This window comes from Aquarana catesbeiana, linkage group LG03 (genome assembly GCF_042186555.1).
Source record: "Aquarana catesbeiana isolate 2022-GZ linkage group LG03, ASM4218655v1, whole genome shotgun sequence".
NCBI classification, from domain to species: domain Eukaryota; kingdom Metazoa; phylum Chordata; class Amphibia; order Anura; family Ranidae; genus Aquarana; species Aquarana catesbeiana.
Window position 1 is genome coordinate 604262320 of NC_133326.1, and position 25429 is coordinate 604287748.

Consider the following 25429-nt stretch of genomic DNA (forward strand, 5'->3'; position numbering starts at 1 on the left):
GTAGCATGGATGGGATGAGAAAGGTATTTTGGGCTTATATTATGATGGGTTAGATCTTAAATCCAGGGACAAGGAGAATTTTAAGTTGCAGTCCACCCAAAACTAAAGCATAGCTCCCAACTGTCCCTGATTTAAAGGGACTTCCCTGATTTGGAACAAAGTCCCTCTGTCCTTCTATCCTCCTCATTTGTCCCTCATTTTGGTCTGATCTATATAGTTGTATATAAAATGCACTTTTTATCATTCAAAAAGTGTTTCCATGTGCTAAACCTTTCATCCAAATTTCTAAATTGCTGCATTTGTACATTTCAAAAGCCAATATAAATAGTAGTGGTTAGGGATGAGCCGAACACCCCCCAGTTCGGTACGCACCAGAACCTGCGAACGGACCGAAAGTTCGCACGAACGTTAGAACCCCATTGACGTCTATGGGACTCGAACGTTCGAAATCAAAAGTGCTCATTTTAAAGGCTAATTTGCATGGTATTGTCCTAAAAAGGGTTTGGGGACCCGGGTCCTACCCCAGGGGACATGTATCAATGCAAAAAAAACTTTTAAAAACGGCCGTTTTTTTCGGGAGCAGTGATTTTAATGATGCTTAAAGTAAAAAAAAAAAAAGGGAAATATTCCTTTAAATATCGTACCTGAGGGGTGTCTATAGTATGCCTGTAAAGTGACGCGTGTTTCCAGTGTTTAGAACAGTCCCTGCACCAAATGTCATTTTTAAAGGAAAAAATCTCATTTAAAACTGCTTGCGGGTTTAATGTAATGTCGGGTCCTGGCAATATGGATGAAAATCAGTGAGACAAACGGCATGGGTACCCCCCAGTCCATTACCAGGCCCTTTGGGTCTTGTATGGATATTAAGGGGAACCCCGCACCCAAATTAAAATAAGGAAAGGTGTGGGGCCACCAGGCCCTATATACTCTGAACAGCAGTATACAGGCTGTAGGTTTGTTGTTAAGTAGAATCTCTTTGTAATTTTGAACGGGTAGATTTTTAACGTGTTTAGCTCCAGCCAAAAAATCTTTTTTAAGCTTTTTGGAAAACATAGGGAAGGGTTATCACCCCTGTGACATTTGTTTTGCTGTCTTTCCTCCTCTTCAGAAGATTTCACCTCACTTTTTGTCCCAATGGATTGGAAAGCATCAGTGGAAAGGAGAAATGTTTTTCCCATATTAACTCTTACAGGAGAGAATTTCCCTTCCTAGGGGTAGATTTATTCTCACTTCCTGTTGTCTCCTTCCGTTTGCAAGTAGGAGTTGTTTGTAAGTTAGTTGTTTGAAAGTAGGGTCCTGCCCTATATACTCAGCAGAAATTTGGGCCTTAGGTGTTGCTGTGGCCACAACACTGTAAGCCCTCACAGGGCTCTGCTGTGAAATATTAGATCAAGAATTGTAATTACATGCCCCTGTTGAACAGGAGCTGAAAAATTAGGCCTTAGGCACTGGTGCTGGTGCCACAACAATGCAACCCCTCACAGACACTCTAGTTGGAATGCAGGAACGAGCCCTGCTGCAAAGTATTGCATCAAAAATTGTAATTACACGCCCCTGTTAAACAAGGGCTGAAAAATTGGGCCTTAGGCACTGGTGCTGGTGCCACAACACTGCAACCCCTCACAGACACTCTAGTTGGAATGCAGGAACGAGCCCTGCTGCAAAGTATTACATCAAAAATCGTAATTACACGCCCCTGTTAAACAGGGGCTGAAAAATTGTGCCTTAGGCACTGGTGGTGGCACCCAGAACCAAAAATGTTCTTACAAGCTATCAGCGTGATGATTGAGGAGGAAGAGGATAATTACTCAGGGATAGTCACTCAGCATCAGCATAGGCAGTCTTTGAAGGGATCTGACATTTCAAAAAAAATTATTCGGTTACATCAGCATCAGGTGCTTGGTAGCTGGTGGTGATCCAAGACTCATTCATTTTTATGAAGGTCAGTCGATCGACCGAGTCAGTGGACAGACGCACCCTGTGATCGGTTACCACGCCTCCAGCAGCACTGAATGTGCGTTCCGAAAGAACGCTGGATGCAGGATAGGCCAGTAGCTCAATTGCATACTGTGCAAGCTCTGGCCAGTGATCCATCCTCAAGACCCAGTAACCCAGAGGATTTTCGGTGGGAAAGGTGTCCAAGTCTGATCTTGCCCCTAGGTATTCCTGCACCATGTAAAACAGACGCTGGCGATGGTTGCTGGAACCGATCATACCTTGGGGCTGCGGACCAAAAAATTGTCTGAACGCATCGGTCAGACGGCCACCTTCTCCACCGCTCCTTCTTTGACTGACTGAAGCCTCAGCAACACGTTGTCCAGAAACAGGAGTTTGTAACCTCCCAGTCTCTGGGAACGCGTTGCACAGACCTTTCTGCAAGGCCTCCCGAAGATGTTTCATCCTCTGCTCCCTCTGCGATGGCAAGATAAGGTCCACAACCTTACCCTTGTAACGTGGATCAAGGAGGGTTGCCAGCCAGTATTGGTCCTTCTCCTTGATACCACGAATACGAGGATCCTTACGCAGGCTTTGCAGGATCAGGGAGGCCATGCAGCGTAGGTTTGCTGAGGCATTCGGTCCGGAGTCCTCTGGGTCACTAAGGACGACATGGTCCGCAGCCACCTCCTCCCAGCCACGTACAAGTCCATGTGTTTCTTGGGACTGATCCCTTAAAGACTGCTGCTGATGCTGAGTGCCAGGCTCCACCTCCATACTGACACAATCTTCCTCCTCCTCCTCTTCCTCCTCGTCCTCTTCCTGTGTGATTGGCGGGCACGCAGGAACACTGTCTGGATAAAGGGGGCCTTGAGAGCTAAGGAAATCCTCCTCTTCCTGCCTCTGTTCTGCCTCAAGTGCCCTGTCCATGATTCCACGCAGCGTGTGCTCCAACAGGTGGACAAGGGGGACAGTGTCACTGATGCATGCACTGTCACTGCTCACCATCCTCGTGGCCTCCTCAAATGGTGACAGGACAGTGCATGCATCCCTGATCATGGCCCACTGGCGTGGGGAAAAAAAACCAAGCTCCCCTGACCCTGTCCTGGTGCCATAGTCGCACAGGTACTCATTGATGGCCCTCTGCTGCGTGTGCAGCCGCTGCAGAATGGCCAACGTTGAGTTCCACCTGGTGGGCATGTCACAGATTAGGCGGTTCTTGGGCAGGTTAAACTCCTTTTGGAGGTCCGTCAGCCGAGCACTGGCATTATATGACCGTCGGAAATGCACACAGACTTTCCTGGCCTGCCTCAGGACATCCTGTAAGCCCGGGTACCTGCCCAAGAACCGCTGCACCACCAAGTTAAGGACGTGAGCCAAACAGGGCACATGGGTCATTTGTCCCTGTCGGAGGGCAGAGAGGAGGTTGGTGCCATTGTCGCAAACCACCATTCCTGCCTTAAGTTGGCGTGGCTTCAACCACCTCTGAACCTGCCCCTGCAGAGCTGACAGAACCTCTGCCCCAGTGTGGCTCCTGTCCCCCAAGCACACCAGCTCAAGCACCGCATGGTATCTTTTGGCCTGCGTACTTGCGTAGCCCCTTGAACGACTACGGAGCACCGCTGGTTCCGAGGAAGAGGCCATGGAGGAAGAAGAAGAGGAGGGGGTGGAGGAGAGAGGTGTGTCACAATCATTAGCATTTTGGAGGCGTGGTGGCGGAACAACCTCCAACACTACTGCACCTTGTCCTGCATCCTTCCCAGCTGCCAGCAGAGTCACCCAATGCGCCGTGAAACTTAGGTAACGTCCCTGTCCATGCCTGCTGGACCATGAGTCAGCGGTAATATGCACCTTACCGCTGACCGCCCTGTCCAGCGAGGCATGGACATTGCCTTCCACATGCTGGTAGAGAGCCGGAATCGCCTTCCGTGAGAAAAAGTGGCGTTTGGGTACCTGCCACTGAGGAACCGCACATTCCACAAACTCACGGAAGGGGGCAGAGTCTACCAACTGAAAAGGCAGCAGTTGAAGTGCTAGCAATTTTGCCAAGCTAGCATTCAACCGTTGGGCATGTGGATGGCTGGGAGCAAACTTCTTTCGGCGGTGCAGCAGCTGGGGCAGGGAAATTTGCCTGGTACAATCTGACGTCGGTGTACCAAAATCAGATTGCCCACAAGTACGTGGCTGTGACACACCTAATTCTACACCTTCATTCCTCTCAGTGCAGGTCTCAGAGAGGACTGAAGGTCTAATGGGGTTGGAAATCTCAGCTGATGAGGAGCAAGCAGAGGTCTTCTTTGTTCTTTGGTGTGGGTCTTTTAGATACGCTTGCCAACGAACTGCATGGCAGGTCAACATATGTCTGGTCAAGCATGTGGTACCCAAGCGGGAGATGTTTTGGCCACGCGAGATACGCTTGAGACATATGTTGCAAATAGCAGCGGTGCGATCTGATGCACTCGTCTCAAAAAAGGCCCACACCAAAGAACTTTTTGAATAACGCGCAGAGACTGCAGCGCCCTGCACATGTGGAGCTTTGGGGTGTGATGCAGTCAATGTGCTGCCCTTAGGCTGGCCCCTGGAGGGCATCCTGACTCGTTGGTGATGTGCCGCCTCCTCCTCCTCCTCCTCCTCCTCTCTCCTATCAGGCACCCACGTTGAGTTAGTGACCTCATCATCCCCTCCCTCCTCATCACTGGAGCAAACCTGGCAGTATGCTGCAGCAGGGGGAGCATGACTGCCAGATTGCTGTCCTTCTTGGGCACCCCCTCTGTCCGTGCTCGTGTTACTGCCTTCATCGAGCTCAGTATCATCATCAGAGCCTTCCAAACGCTGGGCATCCTCCTGGAGCATGTACCCAACACTGTGGTCAAACAGTTCGAGGGACTCCTCAGGAGGACATGGTGGGGCTAGGGAAGCAGTCACTGATGACATTGAGCCGAGGGAAGAGGCCGCTGCTTTGCCAGACAAAGTACCCCGGGCATGGGTGAGAGAGGATGAGGAGGATGAGGACGGCTTGGTCATCCACTCGACCAAGTCTTCCGCATGTTGCGGCTCAACATGGCCAGCTGCCGAAAAAAAGGCCAAGCGTGTCCCATGGCCACGTGCTGATGAGGATGCACAGAGCCTGCTTGCCCTCTCTTATTGGCTTGTGACTGTCTGCCTCTCCTTCTTGGCCTTCCAGACATACTAATGGCCTGTAGCTGCACTAAGCTGGGATATATATATATATATATATATATATATATATATATATGTACTGATACTGCAGCTTGCAAAATCAACTGCCTGCCTGTAGTATGAGAACACCACCAACCTTCTACAGGTAGCTTTAGCTGAACACTGTGAGGTGGACGCACCCCACTAACTTGTAGGTTTAGCAGAACACTGTGAGCAGGACGCACTGCACTAACTGTAAATAGTCTAGCTGCCTGACTGTGGTACTACTAGGATCAAAAGAACACCAGCAATTTTCTTCAGGTAGCTGTATTTACTGTAACAAGACAAGCCTGCCTGTCAGTAAGAAGATAACAGAAACGGATCTAGCTGAACACTGTGAGCAGGACGCACCCCACTAGCTTGTAGGTTTAGCTGAACACTGTGAGGTGGACGCACCCCACTAACTTGTAGGTTTAGCTGAACACTGTGAGCAGGACGCACCCCACTAACTTGTAGGTTTAGCAGAACACTGTGAGCAGGACGCACTGCACTAACTGTAAATAGTCTAGCTGTCTGACTGTGGTACTAATAGGATCAAAAGAACATCAGTAATTTTCTTTAAAATACTGTAACAAGACAAGCCTGCCTGTCAGTAAGAAGATAACAGGAACGGATCTAGCTGAACACTGTGAGCAGGACGCACCCCACTAGCTTGTAGGTTTCGCTGAACACTGTGAGGTGGACGCACCCCACTAACTTGTAGGTTTAGCTGAATACTGTGAGCAGGACGCACCCCACTAACTTGTAGGTTTAGCAGAACACTGTGAGCAGGACGCACTGCACTAACTGTAAATAGTCTAGCTGCCTGACTGTGGTACTAATAGGATCAAAAGAACACCAGCAATTTTCTTTAAAATACTGTAACAAGACAAGCCTGTCTGTCAGTAAGAAGATAACAGGAACGGATCTAGCTGAACACTGTGAGCAGGACGCACCCCACTAGCTTGTAGGTTTAGCTGAACACTGTGAGGTGGACGCACCCCACTAACTTGTAGGTTTAGCTGAACACTGTGAGCAGGACGCACCCCACTAACTTGTAGGTTTAGCAGAACACTGTGAGCAGGACGCACTGCACTAACTGTAAATAGTCTAGCTGCCTGACTGTGGTACTAATAGGATCAAAAGAACACCAGCAATTTTCTTCAGGTAGCTGTATTTACTGTAACAAGACAAGCCTGCCTGTCAGTAAGAAGATAACAGGAACGGATCTAGCTGAACACTGTGAGCAGGACGCACCCCACTAGCTTGTAGGTTTAGCTGAACACTGTGAGGTGGACGCACCCCACTAACTTGTAGGTTTAGCTGAACACTGTGAGCAGGACGCACCCCACTAACTTGTAGGTTTAGCAGAACACTGTGAGCAGGACGCACTGCACTAACTGTAAATAGTCTAGCTGCCTGACTGTGGTACTAATAGGATCAAAAGAACACCAGCAATTTTCTTCAGGTAGCTGTATTTACTGTAACAAGACAAGCCTGCCTGTCAGTAAGAAGATAACAGAAACGGATCTAGCTGAACACTGTGAGCAGGACGCACCCCACTAGCTTGTAGGTTTAGCTGAACACTGTGAGGTGGACGCACCCCACTAACTTGTAGGTTTAGCTGAACACTGTGAGCAGGACGCACCCCACTTACTTGTAGGTTTAGCAGAACACTGTGGGCAGGATGCACTGCACTAACTGTAAATAGTCTAGCTGCCTGACTGTGGTACTAATAGGATCAAAAGAACACCAGTAATTTTCTTTAAAATACTGTAACAAGACAAGCCTGCCTGTCAGTAAGAAGATAACAGATAGCTGAACACTGTGAGCAGGACGCACTGCACTAAATGTAAATAGTCTAGCTGCCTGACTGTGGTACTAATAGGATCAAAAGAACACCAGTAATTTTCTTCAAAATACTGTAACAAGACAAGCCTGCCTGTCAGTAGGAATATAATAGGAACGGATCTAGCTGAACACTGTGAGCAGGACGCACTGCACTAAATGTAAATAGTCTAGAAGATAACAGGAATGGATCTAGCTAAACTGAATACAGTGTATATATATATATATGCAACACCTGGGATGCATATATATACACAATACACTTTAAGTGCAGCTAACTGACTGACTGTCCTGCCTAATCTAGCTAACTCAAATGAAATGACACTGTCTCTCTCTCTCTCTAAGCACACCGGAACACACTGCACAGGGCCGCCGTGCAGGCGGCCTTATATAGTGTGGGGCGTGTACTAAATCCCCTGAGCCATAATTGGCCAAAGCCTCCTTGGCTTTGGCCAATTATGGCTCTCTGTTAAGGCGGCGCTGTGATTGGCCAAGCATGCGGGTCATAGTGCATGCTTGGCCAATCATCAGCAAGCAATGCACTGCGATGCCGCAGTGAATTATGGGCCGTGACGCGCCACACGAATTTGGCGCGAACGGCCCATATCGTTCGCAATTCGGCGAACGATCGAACAGCCGATGTTCGAGTCGAACATGGGTTCGACTCGAACACGAAGCTCATCCCTAGTAGTGGTACAAAAAAGCTCACTTGCTCTGATATCCACACTGTGCTCTATATCAGAACTAGGGGCCCTGGATTGTCAGTCCCCTACATTGTACCTGGAACCCTGTCTGTCACTACTTTGCCTGATGACCACCTTCTCTTGACCTTTCTCTGATCAGGGACTCCATGTGGTCATTTACTTGGGCACCAAGAGGACTACCTTCCTTATGTATTACCCCTCCCCCTTGTTTTTCGGTGAAAATCTTGGGCGATGTCTCAGTCAAGCTGGTCATGCTGCTCCACCCCAGATGCAACTTGAATTTCCCCCGTCATTTGGTCACCCCCCTGGGGAGTCCAGGGACATTCCCTGACCCCAGCGTAGACTTTAGGGGCATTTATTTCCTACTATTACAGTCATTGGGTTTAAATTGCGCAACTATGCCAGACTTTGTTTGTGCCTCTGCAGGTTGTGAGGATGTTTTTTTTTGTTTTGTTTCGTATTTTTTTTTATATGTTTACTGTGTAATTCTTTTTGCTGTGCTCCACTTACTACCTGCCCACACTTATTTATTTGGCTGTCAGGATTCTGGCTTTGCAGGTCTAACTTGCTGCCCTGAAAAGGCTTTCCTGCTCAAGCTCCCTTTGATCTGTAAGGCCTGCTCCCTTAATCCTTGTTTATATATTTCTCCTACCTTTCCTAATTGGTAGTAAAATTAAAACTGTGTCATGGAATGTGCAAGGCCTTAATTCCAAAATTAAGCAGAGCCTCATGTTCCAATACATTAATCGCTTGCCGACTGGCTCACGCCGATATACGTCGGCAGAAGGGCACGTACAGGCATATTAACGTACCTGTTCGTTGCCCTTTAAGAAGCGGTTTGCGGACATGCGCGCCTGCCGCGAGCTTCGTGAGTGTGATCGCGGGTCCCGTGGACTCGATGTCCGCAGGGATACCCGCGATCGTCTCACAGAGAGGAAGAACAGGGAAATGCTGATGTAAACAAGCATTTCCCCGTTCTGCCTACTGACACTGATCACCGCTCCCTGTAATTGGGAGCGGTGATCAGTGTTGTGTCACACATAGCCCCCCCCCCACAGTTAGAATCACTCCCTAGGACACACTTAACCCCTACAGCGCCACCTAGTGGTTAACCCCTTCACTGCCAGTCACATTTGCACAGTTATCAATGCATTTTTAATCCCACTGATCGCTGTATAAATGTGAATGGTCCCAAAATAGCACCAAAAGTGTCTGATCTGTCCGCCATAATGTCGCAGTCATGATAAAAATCGCTGATTGCTGCCATTACTAGTAAAAAAAAATATTAATAAAAATGCCATAAAACTATCCCCTATTTTGTAGACACTATAACTTTTGCGCAAACCAATCAATAAACGCTTATTGCAATTTCCTTTACCAAAAACATGTAGAAGAATACGTATTGGCCTAAACTGAGGAAAAAAATGTTTTTTATATATTTTTTGGGGATATTTATTAAAGCAAAAAGTAAAAAATAATGCGTCTTTTTTTCAAAATTCTCTCTATTTTTTTGTTTATAGCGCAAAAAATAAAAACCGCAGAGGTGATCAAATACCACCAAAAGAAAGCTCTATTTGTGGGAAAAAAAGGACGTCAATTTTGTTTGGGAGCCATGTCGCACAACCGCACAATTGTCAGTTACAGCGACGCAGTGCTGAATCGCAAAAAACGCTCTGGTCTTTTGCCAGCCAAATGGTCTGGGGCTGAAGTGGTTAAACAACATAAGTAGCCATTTAATTTTACGCAGGAGACCTTTTGACCGGTAGCAAGGTGTTGACCTTACATAAGCTGTGGCTCCAACATGTTTTTCATGCCTCTTATTCCTCCTATACAAGAGTGTTGGGAATCTCAATCAGTAAGACTCTTTCTTCTACAGTTCAACGTGTTGTTACGGAACCCATGGGTAGATATGTGCCTGTGGTGATGCTTATCAGGGGTTTCTTATTTGTAAATTTGTATATGCTTCCTCCGCTTGATCCACAATTTCTGTCTACATTGTTTGACAAGGTACCTTCAAAATATTCTTGAAGAATGATAATTTTATTGTGCAGAGTATTGCAATTAAGCGCTAGAAGCTTCTTGGATGCAGAAAATACTTTACTTTATGGAGGAATATCAGAACATGTTGTTACATCATCATGTCTTTATCACGGAGACAGAAAGAAAGGGAACACAAACAAGTGCATATAACACAATAAGTATGGTACTTCCTCTGATTACCTTACCATAGATAACACACTATTATACTACAGCGCCACCTGCTGGATAAATAGGTATACACAGTCACAGTATGTAAGCAGATTGCTGTTGTTCTTCCAACATCCCCTCTCAACAGCATGTGCTTTGTCAAATTACATTCAGCTTCTTCTGGAAATAACTATGACGTTCCTTCAACAAAGGTTTGGTGAGTGCATCGACAGTCATCTCCTCTGACGGGCAATATTGAATGTCAATAACACCTTGCTCTTGATTATTCCTCAGTAGGTGATACTTGACGTTGATGTGTTTGGTTCTAGGATTGACCCTTTTTGATTACGTAAGCTTTATATATCCCTGTTTGTCTTCAAAAATGGGAGTTGGTTTTGACATGTCTATCCCAATGTCCACAAAAAATTCACTAATCCATATTGGTTCTTGACATGCATGTGCTGCTGCAGTGTATTCTGCTTCAGTTGAAGATAGAGCGACAGTTACTTGCTTTCGACTAGACCAACTTCCCCATACTGGAAGATGAATCCATGTGTAAATTTGCGGTCTGTGCAGTCCCCGGCCCAATCGGCATACACATATCCAACCAGTTTTGGATTTGATGTTGCTGGTAACCGTAACTTCATCTGAATTGTTCCTCTAAGGTACTGCATTACTCTTTTTACTGCGTTCCAATCATGCTGACAGGGAGCTGAGACTTTCCTGCATAGTATGCCCACTGCTGCCGCTACTTCTGGTCTTGTCACAGTGGCAACATATAGCAGTATACCGATTGCTCTGTAATATATATCATTGTTAGGTAGCAAGTTTTCTGCTTCATTGCTTTTTAGGAGTTTTCACTTCCTTTGCATCTTGCATATGGAATTGTTCCAAGATTTTCTGAGATTGGCTGAGAAGATAACTTCCATCTTCTTCTCTCTCTATTTGGATTCCCACATAGTAGCTAATGTTACCAAGTTCTTTGATTACAAATTTTCTTTCAGCTTGTGAATCTGATTATAATCCCCTTCTTGTTTAAAACAGGCTACAATGTCATCGACGTAAATAAGGATGTATATCCACCTGACTTCTTGATTCCTGGAGCAGAGACAGGAGTCTGCTTTACTTCTTGAGAGTCCCTCTCTGGTAAGCACTTCATTCATTTTCTCATTCCACATCCTTGCAGACTGCTTAAGACCGTAGATGCTCTTCTGAAGTTTACACAAACGGTTGTCTCCTTGCTCAAACCCTGGTGGTTGCTCCATGTAGAGGTCTTCCTTAATGTCTCCATATAGGAAAGCAGTTTTAACGTCTAGATGTTTGACTTGCATGCCCTTCCCGGCTGCAACACTAAGAAGCGCTCTGATGGTAAAGTGTTTTACGACGGGAGCGAATGTTTCATTGTAATTTTCACCTTTTTTAAAAAAAATAACATTTTATTAGAAAATTTGTATTACAGGAACACGTAAGATGTAGAAAAAAATAAAAATTGCAGATCATATTATGGAGCATTTCTTGCTCACATTTACTTGAAGCTTTGTACAATATACTCTAAGACAGTGGTAGTCACATATCTGGAGATGTTGTATGTGTGTTTTAATATCGTGTAATCACATGTAGCAACTTTTGTGAAGTAGTGAGAGTCACAAGCATACTCAAGGTAGAGGAGAAGAAAGGGATAGACAGAAGAAAGAGGAAGAGGTCATCGTAGTAGCTCGTTTACCTGGTCATGGTGGGACCTCCCGAAGATGCCCCAGCTCCCACACTTTGTCATGAACTTCCAGCCTGTCCTGCATCCTGGCCGTCATTTTCTCCATCAACTCCACATGTTTAATTCTGGTGTATAGGGCCTCAGGAGTAGGGGGGAGACATTTTTTCCAGTTTAGGGCGATGAGACAGCGTGCCGCTGTGAGGATGTGGCGTGTTATTTTTTTGTAGGGTGTGGGAATCTTTAGCTGTAAAACTCCTAATAGGAAAAACTTGGGGGTCATGGGGGCCTGTGTCTCTAGAAGACAGGCCAGCAACTGCTGGACCTCATTCCAGTAGGGTGCAATTAGTGGGCAACTCCAGTAGCCTCTATCTCTTTGACATCGCTAGCATCGATCAGAGCTAGTGGGATATATGGTGTGGAGGATATCTGGAGTCATGTACCAGAAGAGGAGAATTTTATACGTGTTTTCTTTGTATAGTGTGCAGAGAGAGCTTTTTGCCACCTGGGACCATATCGCCTGCCATTGTTCTATGGGAATTTCCTCATTGAGGGCTTTCTCCCATTTGGTCATATAGGCATGTTTACCTTTGGTTTCTAGCGGGAAGGAATTTAGTATTTTGTAGATGTCGGAGATTAGACCTTTCTAGGCAGTGCCTGTCAGGATTAGGTTTTCAAAAGGGGTTGGAGGGGAGAATTGCAGGTCAGGCGATATGGTCAGGGCGTAGTGGCGTATTTGTAAGTAGCTATAAAACAGGTCAAATTTGGTCTGGAGATCAGAGTAGGGCAGTAACTTGCGTGATCTGGGGTCTACTAGAGTTACATAATGAAATAGATTCTGTGACATCCATGGGTAGGACATTTGGTGAGTGAGGCTATCTGGAAACTTGGGGTTGCAGACAAATGAGGTCATAAGTGATCTTTCCGAGGACAGCCCATGTGAATGGGATAGCTTGCACCAGAGTCAACGAAGCTGGGACATAGCTCCCAGCAAGCGTTCAGGGGGCATCTCTGCATTCGCACTCCAAAGCAGGCTATTTGGGTGAGTCGGGGCCAACCAGATTTTTTCAATTTGTACATTTATTATAAGACCGCTGGGTGAACCACGAGGCTATTGCACGGAGTTGGGTGGCTTGGTAGTATTTGATGAGGTTGGGGAATGCAAGGCCTCAGTTTGAGCACGCCGCCATCAGTACCGATTGGGGTATTTTATGCCTTTTGTAATTCCAGGTGAATTTGAGTAGGTCAGATTGGAGTTTTCCCAGGTGTTTGTATGGGACAGAGATAGGTAGTGTTTGAAAAAGATTAAGTAGCTTCGGGAGGATCTTCATCTTAACCGAAGCGATCCGGCCTAGGAGGGAGATGTATGTTTCTTCCACTGTGGAAGCAGGGTTCTAATCGAGCGGGAGAGGGCAGGGAAATTTTCCTGGTATAAAGTATTGAATTTTGGGGTGATGTGTATTCCCAAATATTTTAGGGAGGTGGTTTTCCAATGCTAGGAGAAATTGGCCTTCAGGTGTGCAGTTTCCGCATGGGGGATATTGATTGGGAGGGCCTCTGATTTGGATTTATCAATTTTATATCCCGAGAGGGCTCCGTAGCGGTCAAGTTCTGCATGAAGATTTGGAAGGGAGATTCTGGGCTGAATCAGGGCGAGGATAATGTCATCAGCGAATAGTGAGATCTTAAACTCCCTACCCCTAACCGGTATTCCCCGAATAGCTTGGTTACCTCGAATGGAGGCCGCCAAGGGTTCAACACACAACGCAAGTAGTAGGGGTGATAGTGGGCACTCCTGCCGGGTGCAGTTAGTTAGGGAGAAGGAGGGGGAGAAAGCAAAGGGGTCTTGACCTGGGAGGAGGAATTGGAATAGAGGTGCCGGATCGCCTGCAGGAAAGGTCCCAGAAACCCAGCATGTTGTAGCGTGGGGAACAGGAAGGGCCACCCAAGGCAGTCAAAGGCCTTTTTGGCATCCAGGCTAAGTAGCAAGGATGCAGAATTCTCCCTGTTTTCACCGAATTATTGAGAGTAACCCTTGGAAACTAGTCTAGCTTTGTATTTCTGGATATTCCCTTCTGCCTTTACTTTGAAAGCCCACTTACTTCCTATAGTTTTGTGGTTAGGAGGGAGCTCTATAAGTGTCCAGGTTTTATTTTCTTGAAGTGACTTTAATTCTTCTTCTGCTGCCTTTCTCCATTTATTGGCTTCACATTTGGCAGTTTTTCTATGTCTTCCCAGCATGTTGGTTCAAGTATGCTGTGTATTTTGACAGTGTATGACAACTTGCGGGGTGGTATCCCCTTTTTAGTCCGAGTGGATCCTCTGGCTTCAGGCAGTTTAACAGGATCTGGTGGGGAACTTGATTCAGATGATGTGACTTCCAACTCTTGTTCTGACTCCTGCAAAGTTTCCCTTCATTAACCTTTTCTTCTAGTTTGCTTGGCATATTCACTTCACAGCTTTCAGCGATCTGTGTTTCTGGTGATGGGCTCTCGTCAAAATTAACACTATGGCTTATTGTCACTTTGTCAGTCTTTGGGTGTAGGATTCTGTAACCCTTAGTTTGCTCACTGTAGCCTACTAGAATGCCCTCTGTGGCTCTGTACTCCAGCTTGGAATATAGGCATATGCTTTACATCCAAACACTCTGATGTGCCCTATGCTAGGCTTTGATCCATGCCACATTTCGAATGGAGTACTTTTAATGGCTTTTGAGGGTAGTCTGTTCTGTAGGTGGGTTGCAGTCATGACTGCTTTTCCCCAGTACTTGTGAGGTAGGTTGGCATCTGACAACATGTATCTGGCCATTTCTATAAGAGTGCGATTTTTCCTTTCTGCTACAACGTTCTGTTCAGGAGTGTATGGTGTGGTTGTCTGGTGTACTATTCCTCGTCTCTTCAGGTATGAGGCCACTTCTTTGCTTATGTATTCTCCCCCAATGTCGGTGCATATTATTCCTGGTTTGCTAGACATGACAACAAACTCTTAAAGTTTCCCTGATGTTTTATTCTTGTGCTTTTGTAATGAAGTCCACATACCTTTGGCTGTTTTCTCTTTTCTTAAGTGGATAAGCTGGTCATCTTCCACTAATAAGTAGACATGTGACATTTTATTTTGATTCATTCATTATTTAAATAAATTAGTTTAGGTAAATTAGTTTCATTCGTTTTTGGAATTAGTTTAGTTTATTTGTTTTCGAACCAATTCAAATTTTTCAAATTCGGATCAATCCTAAAAGTTTTCAAATCCATTTCGATTAGTTTTCGAATTTGAATAGTTTTCCAATTTCCAAAGAGAATAAAATCAAATAGAAAATAAAGGAATAGAATAGAAAAAAATAGAATAGGATAGAAAAGAATATAACAGAAAATAAAAGAATATAATATATATATATATATATATATATATATATATATATATAGAATCTGTTTGAATTTGAATAGAATAGAAAAGAATAGAGTAGAATAGAATAGAAAATAACACAATAGTATAGAAAAAAACAACAGAATTGAATAGAATGAATATAACAATCTTCCTTTTCTAATCTTTTCTATTTAATTCAAATAGAAAATTGATTCTATTAGAATTTTGGGAAATGGTTATATTCTTTCTATCCTATTCTATTCTATTGTTTTTTTAATTATATTCTTTTTTTATGTGTTCTATTCTATTCGTTTATATTCTATTATTTTATTTTCTATTCTATTCTTCTCTATTTTATCTATTCTTTTCTATTCAAATTCAAATTTATTCAATTTGAAATTTGAATTTCAGAAGATGGTTATATTCTTTCTATTCTATTCTGTTTTTTCTATACTATTCTGTAATTTTCTATTCTAATCTATTGTTTTCTATACTATTCAAATTTGAATTGATTCTATATGAATTTTGGGAAATGGTTATATTCTTTCTATTCTATTCTATTGTTTTTTTAATTATATTCTTTCCTATTCTATTCTAGTCTATTCTTTTTTTTTATTATTCTTTTTATTGGAAATTTTCACTGTGAAGGTACAAAACCACATTGGGGCATACCCTGGCCAATTGGTGCACATAGCCATGTGCATAACAGTGTACAACTCACTGTGCATCACAAAACTAAACATATTTAACTAAACTAAAAAACAAAAACAAAAAAACCCCCACAAATTTGGTACCCAGATTTCACATGATAGGATGATGGCAGGAGATATCTTTTCCTGCAGGACTACTTCTCCCTCTCTTCTGTCTGAGCTGGACGTTACGAGAACAGTTAGGATTAAGTGTGATCATATGACCTCTGGACTAACACCACCACTCTGGGGCATGGACCTTAGCACTCAACAGGGCCAGGTAAGTTTGGAGGGTATCTAACCCTGGCGATCCTCAATGAGCTGATCATCCATTGTAGACTCAAAGTCCGCTCACATGTGCCAAACTTTTTCATATTTTTGTGAGCATCCTCGAGACAAATATGTTGCTTTGTAGAGGGGTATCATTGTATTGATTAACTTTTTCCAAGAGGACAGGATAGGGGGAACAGCTGACTTCTATTTTAGTACTATAGCTTTCCTTGCGTAAAATAATACGTTACCTATTAGAGTGTGGATTGTTCCACAAGGCCAAGGAGAACAAACGCTGATTGTCAGAGGAATAGGTATGGTAGTTAACCCATAGTTAACCCATGGGCCCCCTCCGTCCAATACTCTTGAACCTGTGGGCAATCCCACAATATATGTAGGAAGCCCGCAGGGGTTCCAGAGCATCTCCAGCATGCGGCCGATGAGTTTGGGTATATGCGGTGAAGGTGCTGGGGTGTATAGTATATTCTGTGCAGGATTTTGAATTGGATTAACTTGTCCCTAGTTGCAAATAATGACTGAAGTGGATAATCCCACATGTCCTCCCAGTCTTCACTGTCCAGTTCCTGCACCTCCGCTCGCCACAGATCACGCAACCCATCCAATCCAACCTGAATGGATGGCAGTGGTGCTCGGTATATTTGAGATAGTGGCTTTGAGAGTTCAGCATTGTTCAGTAGGGTTTCGAGGTCGTCATGCTCCATTCAGAGCTGGACCAATTTAAACTGCGAGTCAAAGGCGTGACGGAGCTGCAGGAACCTGAAGAAGAAAGAATTCAGAAGTTGGAATTTGTTTTTCAGTCTGTCGAAAGTGAACAACCCAGAACCATCGCAGATAACCTTCAAGTATTTAATGCCCCTGCCATCCCATAGTCTGGGGACTTGTAAAGAGTGAAATTCCCTCAGCCTGGGATTACACCAGAGCAATGTACTAGGGAACCATATGGCTTTTACCAGGTTAGGTTTTATTACTATTGTATGCCAACCCTTAATGACCGCTCTCATAGCCTGTGTTAAAAGTGTCGGAGAACCCCCTATAAAGAGCGCTTCAAAGGGCCTTATAAGATCCCAAATGTGCCGCCTCTAGGACTACTGATGCACTGGTATTGTTCGAGACCAGCCAGTTGTGGGCATGAGTAAGTAGCTGCCAAGTAGTACCTGTGGAAGTCAGGGCAGGAAAGTCTCCCCTGTGTCCAGGGCCTGCGTAGAATTCTCCTACTAAATCTGGCTGGATGTGATTGCCGCAAGAAGGCAGCTACTAGGGAATCTAGTTGATGGAAGAGGGTTTTAGGTATCCAGACTGGAGAAAAGCTTAAAATTTACAATAGAACTGGAAGCAGTTTCATTTTAATTTATTTGATTTTTCCTATAAGAGTTAGTGGGAGATTTGACCAGGCCTTTAAAGGGGTTGTAAACCCTCGTGTTTTTTCACCTTAATGCATTCCTACGCATTAAGGTGAAAAAAGTTCCGACAGTGACCTGAGTTCTTCGTTCCCTCGGCAGAGACGTGCTGCACTCTCTGCCTGGGGTTCTCGGCTCTTAGATAGATTGAAAGCAGCGCAGCCATTGGCTCCCGTCTATGGACTATGGATGCAAATGCTGGACTCGGGAGTGCGCTTCTCTTAGGGGGGTATACGATGCGGGGAGGAGCTGATAGCGCCGCTGCGGGACACCAGAAGAGGATGATCGAGGCCACTCTGTGCAAAACGAACTGCACAGTGGAGGTAAGTATGACATGTTTGTTATTTAAAAAAAAAAACGAGCCTTTACAATCACCTTACCTTAGATGTAAGGTAGATGATCCCTAAGTATCTAATGGTACTTGCCCATTGCAGAGGTAAATTAGGATTACTCGGCTGCTTCTCCCCTGGATCTAGGGAAAGAATTAAGGATTTGCTCAAGTTGGTGTGGAGGCCAGAAAGAGTTGCAAAGCGATCCAGGATCTGGAGCGCTGCAGAAAGTGAAGAGCCAGGGTCTTGCAAAAAGAGGATTAGATCGTCAGCGTATAGTACTAGTTTCTCAACTATTGAGCCGTCCCTGATCCCAGACACCTCATCTGACTTCTGCATGGCCTCCGCCAAAGGCTCCATCACCAGGGCAAACAGTGCAGGGGAGAGAGGACACCCCTGCCTCCTCCCCCTCCTAACTGGGAAGGAGGGCGAAAGTTTGCCGTTCAATTTAATATAGGCCATAGGGGATTTGTAAAGTAAACCAATCCATTTCCGGAAGGTTGGGCCAAAGCCAAAACCCTCAAGAACCTGCATCATATATGACAATCGGACTTTGTTGAAGGGCTTCTGTATGTCGAGGGCTACTAAGACCCGAGAGGCGTTCTACTCGGCCAGGAGCTGGAGATGGGTAGATTTGCCCAGCATGAAGTCGGTCTGGTCTATACTGACAAGGGACGGTAACACCCACATAATCCTGTTGGCTAGCACCTTGGTAAGTATCTTAAAGTTGTAATTCAATAATGATGTGGGTCTATAGGATGCACAACAAAGGGGGTCCTTCCCTGGCTTGGGTAGCAATACAATGTGTGCCTGGTACATACTATCTGTCAACCTCCCAGGTTTCCAGGCACTCCGCAAAGAGTTGAGTTAGCCTGGGAACCAGTAGAGTTGTGTGGGTTTTATACCATTCCCTGGGTATTCCATCCGGACCCGGGGATTTGTTGTGGGGTAAGGAATAGATTACATTTTCTATCTCTTGGTGCATTAAGGGCTTATCCCTTTCCACCTCAGAAAGAGAAGGCAAGCTGATTCCCCCCAGTTCCTCAAGTATGGCTTCAACCAAAGTAGGGTTCGGATCATCATATAATTTGCTTATTCTAGTCTATTCTATTCTATTCTTTTCTTAAGTATTCAAATTAATTCTATTTGAAATTCAAATTTCAGAAGATGGTTATATTTTTTCTGTTATTCTATTCCAGTTGTTGCTATTATATTCTAGTCTATTCTGTTCTTTTCTGTTCTATATTGTTCTGTTTTACTCTATTATATGCTATTCTTTTATTTCCTGTTATGTTCTTTTCTAGTCTATTATTTTTTTTTCTATTCTATTTTATTCTCTTTGGAAATTGGAAAATTATTCAAATTCAAAAAGTATTTGAAAATGTTTCAAATTTGCATTTCGTCCAATTTTTTTTTGTTATTTCTTATTCATGTAAATTCGGTACTATTGTAAATTCTGAACTAAACTAACCTCACATGTCTACTAGTAAGCTTATAATTGCTTTTGCCTGTCTGTCCTTCCTATCCCAGTCCTCCGTCTCTCTATATGTGGGTCTGTCTGTATTCAGCACTTGCCACAAGTCATCCTTGGTGAGAAACATTTTCCAGTTTAAAATTGCGCAGCTGGTAATTGGCATTGTTTAACTTTGCAATTGCAAACTTCACATCTGAACTGCTTGTAAAGTTTCAGTAGCTTGTATACAATATTCACTTGCTGTACTCACTGAGTATTCTTTCCAGTGCCTCTGGGTGTTGTTGGGTGCCTAGGCCCATATCCTATTGTGCAGAGTATTGCAATTAAGCGCTAGTAGCTTCTTGGATGCAGAGAATACTTTACTTTATGGAGGAATATCAGAACATGTCTTTACATCATCACATCTTTATCATGGAGACAGACAGGAAGAGAACATAAACAAGTGCATATAACACAATAAGGATGGTTCTTCCTCTGATTACCTTACCATAGATAACACACTATTATACTACAGCGCCACCTGCTGGATAGATAGGTATAATGAATATACGCATTCACAGCATGTAAGCAGATTGCTGTTGTTCTTCCAACAAATTTGAGGCAACTTCATTAGCCTATTGTTTATTGCTATGCCTTGAAATGTTGAGTTTCTGATCAACTTTGCAATTGCCCATGCTTTACTAAAGGGATCATACTTTAGAGCTCTGGTGCCCAACCTACAGCCCGAGGGCAGTCTGTAATGGAAACATTGATTAAGTAATAGCATCGCTGTCTATTAGCCTCATGTAACATGTTCCCAGTTTCATATTGTCTTCTGCAGCATATCCCCAGCCAAAATGTAGCATGTCCACACTCTCTGACCTTCATTTCCTCTATTAGCTCTCCAGTTTTTAACAGTCCTCTCAAGCATTACATATATTGAACACTATGTGCAGCCCCTTGGTGATGTCAGGAAAGAGTGTTCCCATTGCCGGATCATAGCTTAGTTTCCCCTGTTCCCAAGTTGGACACTATGCTAGTAAAAACGTGCCTATATTCTTCTAAATACAAGTGCTATATTTGGTGTAGTCCAAGCTGAACTAGTTTGCCTATGCAGCATGGACATACTGTATTTAAAATGTCTTTGTACTATGCAAATATTTTTTCCCCTTTTTTTTCCGCTTCCTCTCTAGACTTCTCTTTATTTTCTAACTTTTTTACTTTCCTTTGATTTTACAAAGTTACCATAGTGAACTATGTTACCCTCTCGTGAATAATATGAAATTTAAACTTGCGCTGAATGGTGAAAAAACAGCGAAAAAGAAAACTAAAGCAGCTGCCACACACAAAGTGCTACTCACTAGAAATGTAAAATTATGAAAATGTGGCGCTCGCAACTGTTATTAAACATGTGTAACCAAGTGTAGATGAGTGCAGATGTGAATATACAAAGCCAAAAACATGTAAATAAAGTCCAAATAAATGTGCTGAATGTTCTGATCCACAATGGGAAAAAAACTTTTGAAGTACAATGGACCACAGACGCTCCAGGACTTTTCAGGTGCAGAAACGCCACCCCCTCAAAGGTCTTTGATAACGCCCTGTAGGTTGGTGAAACATGACGACGTATTTCCGGTGGCACTGATGTCATTTCCTGCTCCTTGGAACGCACTTCCTGGCTTCTGGAACGCACGCCATGAGCAGCGTCCGGATCCATCTCTAATCCCTTTACATGCCTGTTTTTATCAACTATTTTGTAAGTACCCATTTGTATATGGAATAAATCCCTTTTCAAACGGTACTAGTATTAGTTCCATTTTTTTATCCTTTTTTGGTGCCTGGTGATACTGCTGAGAAAATCTTTCAAGAAATCCTTTCATCTGATGTGCACAACACCACTCCTGAGCTTCTCTGGATACCATCGCATAAGCCTGAAGTGACCCCCAGACTGCAAAGCTGGGGGTCATCGCCATTTGGTGAGTGGGGACACATGTGGGGGTAGCGTTTCTGCACCTGAAAAGTCCCGGAGCGTCTGTGATCCATTGAACTTCAAAAGTTTTTTTCCCATTGTGGATCAGAACATTCAGCACATTTATTTGGACTTTATTTACATTTATTTTTGCTTTGTATATTCACATCTGCACTCATCTACACTTGGTAACATTTGCGAGCGCCACATTTTCATAATTTTATGTTACCGTATCCCCTCTCATATTACCTTTGGTATGTCAGTGTCTCCATCCATGTGTCCTCACCAGAGATAATTCCATTCTTTATCTTGAAGGATGCAATCCTCATAAGTCACATTGGGGTGGGCTCCCCTTCCCCTTTTATTTCTAAAGGACTAGAGCTCTTGCCCACAGCTTCTTTTTTCCACACACCCTTTCACTATTTAGTAGGCTTGGGGGCTTCACATGCCCAATATTAATAGAGACATACATTTGGTTTGTTTATATTATCTTTATCGTATGGAGGCTTAAAGCCTGTTTTATAAAAACATGAATCTCTGTAATTTCATTGCAATTTATTCTTTCAAAAATCCAAGGGGGTCTGTATGTCTGTCCCTTAGTACCAACGCTGTCACATATAAGGAAGGGAAGTGAATGTCATAATCCTCTAAGCTAGAGTTGCCACCATTTCTTCAGGCCAGACCCAAACATTTTAGTGGTGCATGGAGATGTTTTTTCTGTAGTAAACACTATAGGATTGTTAAAGGCATCGGACACCTTTCGGTGCCCCAAGAAGAGTAGTAACGTGGCCATGGCAAAAGGTGGATGTGGCCAAATTGTGTCAACAGTGAGAGGGGCTTAAAGGGGCACATTTACATAAAACAAAAGCATTCTTGTACCTATAAAATATGCTTAGATTATTAAAACAAATGTCACTGTAAAAATATGAACTTAGCCTACCTTATAAGTGGACAGTGTGTAGACAGTATCAGTAGGGTAGTGCATGGTGTCAGTAGAGAAGTGGACGGTGCCAGTAGGGCAGTGAATGGTGTCAGTAGGGCAGTGGATGGTGACCATAGGGCAGTGAACAGTGTCAGTAGGGCATTGAATGTGTCAGTAGGGCAGTCGACGATGTCAGTCAGTAGGGCAGTGGACAGTGTCAGTAGTTTTTTTTTTTTTTTTTATTCTCTACAGTTTTACTGTATTTTTAAAATTATTTTTACAATTTTATTTTTTTATCATATTTTACAATATTTTAACAGCAGTGTTGTTGTTGGTGGTGGTGGTGGGGGGGGGGGGGGCTGTTGTGAAATATCAGGGGTCTAAACAGACCCCTGATGTCTGACTTTTGAGATGCAGTGTCAGGGCTTAACGAGCAGCTCTTTTCTGCTCGGCTATCGGTTAATTACCAGTTCCTCGTAACCTCAGTGACTCACCTGGTTACTATTAACTTGCCTCTCAAGCCCAGCCTACAGCCAGCCGCTTTTTGCTGTGTAAGCAGCTTAGCTAATTTCCTCCTTGCCCTTGCCTGGTCTATGATCTCCATATGCATTCCTTCCTGTGTGCCTGTGTATGACTTGGCCTGACTGTCTTCCCTACCAATTCCTGTTCCTGATTTTTGCTTCTGACTACACTGACTTATGGTTTCCTGACCTGGCTCGTCTGATTACCCGCTCTGGCATCCAAACCCTGGCTTCTGTTTTTTGACTATGTTCCCAAACTGTTATTTTTACTATTTCATTAAAGGTTTGATTTTAACTGCACTTTCTGTCTCCATCTGGTTTATGGTTGCTGACATGTAGAAAGGGAATGAGGACAGAGAGTGAATAAACAGGAAGCGCTCTGTGCTGAGTGGCTTCCTGTTCATTCAAAAACTGAAGCATAGGAAACACAATGATTGGTGCCGACCTGTAACATCCCCCATAGCAGCTGGCGGGAGAGGAGAGGTGGTATTTACTAGAACCGATCATCTGTCATTTTCTCCTGCAGTCACTGAATGCCAGTGGGAGGGAGAGGAGGAGAAGCTGGCTTTCAGTGGCTGCAGAAGGAAAATACAGCCTATCTGTTCTAGTAAATGCCACCCGCCCTCCTGTCCGGGTATGACAGGGAGGCCGCACAGGCCCCCTGGTGAATGGGGAGCCCAATACAAGTCTGAATAATGTGTCAGGGCTTCAGGCGGACTAAAACCTGTACATATGATTCAAAACCCGGACTCTCCAGGTGAATTCTAGACAGGTGGCAACCCTACTCCAAACTCAGAAGTACTAAGTAGTATAAGAAGAAGCAAAGGAAAAGGTGAGTATATGCTGCTTGATCATTAAGTATTAAAGCAAAACTTTTTTTTCCCTGCATGGGTACATGAGAAGTGTGCTTTAACCACTTCATGCCCTCAGGTTGAAGTTGCTGTACTGGGGTTTAATGGCTGCAGCAGTACCAAATTTTCAGCCAGTGATGGGCTTTAATGTAGAAGTGATCTTCAGCCACTTGGTCACTTCTACAGGGCACAAAATGGGGCCCCCTCCCACTACCACATTTACTGGGCTCTCTCATGATACCATGCAATACTAGGCTCTCTCGTGTGCCCGGGACCACTGCCACTTTATGAAATTATAAACTGAGAGGGGAGGAAGGTACATCCGTAGGGTTTCTCACTTCCTGTTTTGGTTTGATGTTTACTGGCTTGTAAAACATCTGATCAAACCAATCTCTGTTTATTAAGATGCTTTTGAGGGCAGAGTAGAGATCTAGTGTCCCTCAGTAGAGAGTACCTATCACTGCCCATGCTATTACAAAGGAATGTTTTTCATCTCCTGTGATAGCACTAATGATTAAAATGTATTTTAAAAAATTAAATAGACGGTGTAAAAAAAAAGTTTAAAAAAAATAAATAATAATTTTAAAAAATGTAAAGTGCCCCTGTCCCCTCATGCTCAAGCACAAATGTGAATGCGCATGTATGTCCCGCATGCATATGTAAACTGTGATCGCACCATTCATGTGAGGTATTGCTGCAAACGTCAGCGCAAGAGCAATAATTATTGCACCAAACCTCCTGTTTAAATTGGTAACTTGAAAAGGCTTGTAAAGCGTTGCCAATGGAGGTTTTTAGGTAGTTTGTCGCCATTCCATAGGTGTCACACGGTAAAGCATGTGACATGTAAGGTATCTATTTACTCAGCGTAACATCATCTTTCACATTTTAACTTGGGCATTATATCGTGTTTGTGTGCATTAAAATTCATTAAAGTGTATTTTTTTCTAAAAATGTGCATTTTAAAAATGGCTGGACAAATATCGTGCTACATAAAAAATTGCAACAACCACTATTTTATTCTCCAGGGTCTCTTTCAAAATATATATAATGTTTGGGTGTTCTATGTAATTTTCTAGCAAAAAAATGCAGAATTGGTTAGATTTTGAAGTGGTTGTAGGGTATGTAACAAAATCAGTATGAATACCTTCAGATTCTGTTGCCAAAATGAAATGAAACACAAGCTGTAATGCTTTGTGTCTATCTCTTAAGTTCTTGTGGTAAAACCAAGGAAGCTTACACTTCTGTAGTGTATCAATGCTTTACTAAACAGAAAAGCTGCACATACAACTGTAGGATACACAATACTACACAACTCATAGCTTACAAAAATATGCCTATAAATATAAGCCTGTACAATATGTATGCATTAAGTAAACTAAACAGTTACTCAACTTAGGGTTTAAGATGTAATGTCCTTCATGGTTCTTTGCTCAGTCCAACTCAAAACGTCTCCAAAGTTCTCAAGCTCCTCGCATCTATGTCTTCCTCTTTGTCCTTCCAAACACCTGTTTTCCGACCACATGTTCCTTTCAAAAGCTCAATCTCCTCCCCCTAACTCCTGCTTACATCACATCCTGCCAAGAACTTCCTGTCTCAGTTCCAAAACCTATCCAACTGGTTTATTTACATATCAATTGGGGGGGGGGGGGCTGGCTTCTCTGCAAACATATGCTCTTAAAAATCTAACTCTATATTATTGCTATCAAGACAAAACAAATGGCCATAGCAACACATACCACCTCTTGACTTTATAGCATAATATAGGAAACGTCAACATCTCTTAAAGCCTTTTGTCCAGGAAAGGGTAAAATAAACCCCCATATTGTAAATTCCCTTTCGACCCCTGTAACTTCTGGGTGGTCAGACTTTTGTTTTGTTGTGCCTGGAAGGCTGCAACATTACTTTTGAGCAGGGTTTACAAGTTCTTTGGCAGTTTGTGGAAAGAAAGTCCCAGATGAAAGTCTCTTGTACTCTTGATCATAAGGAAATGCTCAGATGAAAGTCCATTGCAATTCAGCCACCATCAGGAAATCATCCGCATCTTCCTCAGGCTCTCTTCTGGTC

The 25429-nt window shown here is 43.6% G+C and overlaps 1 long non-coding RNA gene across 2 annotated transcripts in view; it reads left to right on the top strand.

Annotated features, from left to right (window-relative positions):
* The window catches only part of LOC141133055 (uncharacterized), a 161119-nt gene that overhangs the window by 1131 nt on the left and 134559 nt on the right, over nucleotides 1-25429 (top strand). For both annotated transcript variants that reach the window (XR_012243004.1, XR_012243003.1), the window contains exon 2: nucleotides 10917-11018. This is a non-coding gene — a long non-coding RNA (uncharacterized lncRNA). The remainder of the gene's footprint in view (nucleotides 1-10916; nucleotides 11019-25429) is intronic.